Raw genomic sequence first — 4,358 nt, forward strand, 5'->3', positions numbered from 1 at the left:
AGTTAAACATGACAGTAACTCATATGGTTTAAGTATTAGTGCAGTCTACTGATGCAAAATATCAAGAAAGACACTGACATATTAAATGGGGGGAGGGAAGCAACACAGTTGGTTTCTGCTTCACAGATTAATTCATGTCTTCTCTCAGATGCTTCCCAAGAAGGTTAGGGAGGCGTATTTTAGAAAGACAGAGATATTTATTTCAACAGTTATTCAGAAGGGAAGAATAGCAATACTCCAAACTCCCAAATCCAGTGCAAAACTAAAATATGCAGTAGTTTGAAACTTTCTGATCTTTAGATTTTAATTTACTATATGTAACATCATTGTATATACCAAGTCTGAATTCAAATACAGAGAAAGAGATGGCAAAGTATTTTAACAGTACAGAAGAATAATGAGACTTACTAAACTAAAATGGACATAAACAAAAAGGAGGAAAAATTAATTTCTAAACTCAGATATGATAACTGTAGTAATGGGTGTTTCAAGCTAGCAGTGTGCTTAAAGTTAGGTATGTGCTTACGTACTTTGCTAAATAGGGACTACAGTAGAAAAACATTTTAGTGAGATCACATTTAAACTGCTTTACCACTTTAGCTGTCTAAACAGAAACTTCCTACTGCCAAGTGGCAATTTCTCTAAACGTATATCTTTATTCTTGTAGTCAGCTCCTTACTGTATGCTGCTTAATGAACTTGTGACTGAAAATACTGTGCTACATCTTGTTTCATTTCCAGAGCCAGATACAGCTTTACAATGAATTTCTCAGTGATTATGAAACCACATGTTGAAACCTTTTGACTTCTTGCCTTGACACCAACCAAGTTGCAGGTGGTTCCAATTTTAGACTCATGGCAAAAACCCTGTGGCAGGCGTCCAAAAAAACTGGCAAGCTGCAGAAGCAACATACAATGCTCCAACTTACTATCTTTGGAACTGCTAGTTTGATATATCAATTAATCTTTGCTGCTTTGCTTAAATCTTTTGCTAAAACGTAATTTATACTATAAAAATAGGTCGAAGTTAGGTTACAATATGTACCTCAACCTACTTAATTATGGTAAATGGCATTACAACGTAGTTACATTACAAAAAATTGTTATGCCTTAGTCAGGGTTAGTTCATGACCCTGTCCTAACCTTGACCCACTCTTAATAACAATTAGCCCTTAGGGAAATAGTTAATTATTTGTTATAATAATAAGTCTCTTGGACCTCTTTAGTAGCAGATCCTTAATCAAAAAATCCACTGCGTATATCTAATAAATTGGACAGCGCATGTGTACTATTGCTGTTCACTGGATGGAATCACAAGTATTCATTTTTATGTCATATGCTCTATAATGTTAACAATTAGAGAAGTCTCCTTTATTCTGAGTGATATAAAGCAGGGTTAGGATTTGATTCCTATTTCTACTATCACTGTAACTCCGCGTAGTGTAATATGAAGCACAGTGGCAGCCAGTATTTGCTCCCATAGCACAAAATGGCATGGATTCCCCTTTCATTCCATATCCATACATCAGAAATTATAAATAGCTTACCAATATTGAGATTCCTGCTGAATCCTCTCTTTCTTTTTTGCCCTGCTTATTAATCGCATCATGATTTAGCATCTTCATCACATACACTGGATGAACGCAAACAGGGCCTGGTGACTCCTGATGATCCCTATTTTAAATATAAGAAAAATTGTAAATATAATAAACAAGTCCAATATGGTGGTGTGGTATTTGTTGATTTTGTTATTAATGGTGATCACAGTAGTTATAGATTTGCTTTTGCTATAAAATGTTATCATTTGGAGTTGAATTGTATTAATAATGCCTGAGCTCCTTTTAAAAGCTTTTTTGACCTTTTTAGTCATTAGGGTAGACCAGTAATGAAAATAGTAATTGGCTTCAAGGGATTCTGTTCTCTTATGATTCATAAATATTTCTCCTTAGGCAAACATTCTTGGGGGAAAAGAGTGAGGGCTGCTGGTACTCTATGAAAAGATTCCTTTCTACAATACCTAGCATGAGGGATTTCTGTCCCATGACTGCAGTTCCTCCTTACTACCGCAAAACACCATAGATAAATAATAGTTACTTTTATTACTATTATTATCTTCACTGGCTTTACTCCAGCAGAGAATTCAGTCCATTACATCAGTGATAAATGATATATAGGTACATACATGCAAATATATCCCATCAACATGCGTCAGAAAACCTGATGCATCATGCAAGCTAGAAAGAATGACCGGCAATTCAAATCAAAGTGCTTGCTTAATCAATAACAGGACAATAATGACATCAATAAAAATTAAATACATAAATGCTAGTGACATGTGATTGCCATATAAAATTGATTCTTTTGATCAGACGATTATTTACCAACTTCACAGAAGTTTTGTGTGAATTAATAAATTAATGTTCTTAAAGGGCACTGAAGATGCATGTAATAATTGCCAACAATTATTAGTGAATATGAACTATATGCATATATTACTGTTGCTGTAAAAGGTATTGTCTTATTACAAATAAACATTATCCCATGAATGCTGAGTTATACACTTATTAAGTCTTTGTTGTGTGGTAAGAAATCATAAAACTTATCAGCCTTGCTAACTGTAATTATAAATAAATATTATTAGTATCAATTATTACAGAGGATATAAAACATTTAAATGTGTATGTGGGAGAATGTCAACTTCCAATGAACCCTACTAGGTTGAGAGTCTGGGAGACTGAAAATTATTTAGTGCCAACCTAAAAAACTTTAAGCATTGAGAAGATACTGATTAATTACACTAGGATTATCCACATACTTGATGTTAGACATATATTTAAGCTTCCTATTGAAACGGGGCTGATATACCTAGATGGGCAGAGCCTACAGATTTGCCAGGCACTCACCATCACATGAATATGCCTCAGTCACAGGGGGCCTGTTGGGGACCCCTATGGAGGCAGTAGAGGAATTCAGTTTCCATGGCCCATTTAGCTCTTGGGCTCATAGCTGTCACTGCCTGAAAGGGAAGAAAGTAATGCCAATGGTGATAAAATGACAGGTTTTTCAGCAGGGACATAAAACCACCATACTTCTGAAAGTCTTTGGTTACCCATAGAAAAATATTACAATATGTCTGACAACAAATATGAACATTTGATTCCCAACACCTATTAGAAAGCCCCCAAAGTACTTGTCATTAACAATTTTTTTCTTAACTAACAATTTTTTTCTTTTCTTAACTTGTTCAGTTCAAATCTTAGGTGATGGGTCTGAATGCTGAAATTAGGTCAGTAAATAAAATTAATTATAAAGCTCAAAACTACCAGCTGCAGGTGGCAGGTTTAAATGTCAACCACCAGGCTAATTATCTAAGAACATTACCCATTCAGGGTGAGTTCAGGTCCTAATAGTGTCACTAGGCACCTAACAGCCATCAGGAACCTCTCCCTATTACTAACCATTTAGAAAATCAGTAGCCACTGTGGGTGGTGGATTTGAGACACAGTGACGTTGCTACCTGGTAGTTAATGACTGCCACAGGTGGTGGATTCGAGACACAGCCACGTCACCATCTACCTCATAGCTAATGACCATTCCAGGCAGTGGATTCAAGACGCAGCTAGGTTGTTCGTTATGCCTAAATCGCTAAGCAGCAGGTTTAGCTGGAGACCTAACCACATCACCAACCAAGACAAAGCAGATGATCCTTATAGGTGGCAAGTTAATTTCAAGACCAACCCGTGCTGCCAACTCCATGGCCAACAACTGAAGAAGGCGGCAAGTTCGAGCCCAACTGGTGACTCTTCCAACACCAACAGCGGCTGCTGGAGGTAGGTTCGATCCACACCTCTGAGATTTTTGGCTTGCCTACGGGAAAAAATATGATGCATGTGAGGGCAAATGGAAACATTAAATATTTGACTTTTACCACAGAGCGGGGTGTGGCAGAGCAGCTCCCCCAGCACAGCTAGTGGGGCCCTCAAAGGGCGCCAATGATCCTACCCTACCCCTCCCCTCTTGCACCTTGCCACCAATTTCTGAACCTGGAGGAATGGAGCCCACCCCAAAAAAAAGCCCTAGGGGGCTCCCACCCCCCAAAAAAACAATGGGAAAAAAAATCCCCAAATAATTTGTGCCTCACACAAACTTCACCAAGCCAAGCTAGGGTGCGCCCTGCTCCCAGTGATGTCACCCCTTTGCCAGCCAATCCCAAAGCAACTTGGGAGCCGAGAAGGAAATGACGTCACCGTATCCCTCCGCCAGCCAGGTCCCCTTTTTGTGTGTGTGTATGTGTGTGTGTGTGTGTGTGTCTGTTGGTGCCTTGTGTGTGTATCAACCCGCAGCGCTTTTTTTTTTTTT

General features: G+C 38.2%; 1 long non-coding RNA gene across 1 annotated transcript; it reads right to left on the reverse strand.

Annotated features, from left to right (window-relative positions):
- Positions 1 to 1,552: 1,552 nt before the first annotated feature.
- Positions 1,553 to 4,352, reverse strand: LOC109324722. The gene is made up of 3 exons (XR_002104990.1): positions 3,576 to 4,352; positions 2,903 to 3,015; positions 1,553 to 1,673 (listed from the first exon to the last, which is right to left on the reverse strand). It is a non-coding gene; the product is annotated as an uncharacterized LOC109324722 (long non-coding RNA).
- Between the last annotated feature and the right edge of the window lie 6 nt (positions 4,353 to 4,358).

The sequence above is a fragment of the Crocodylus porosus genome, unplaced genomic scaffold (assembly GCF_001723895.1).
Source record: "Crocodylus porosus isolate Cpor-Errol unplaced genomic scaffold, CroPor_comp1, whole genome shotgun sequence".
Taxonomy (NCBI): domain Eukaryota; kingdom Metazoa; phylum Chordata; order Crocodylia; family Crocodylidae; genus Crocodylus; species Crocodylus porosus.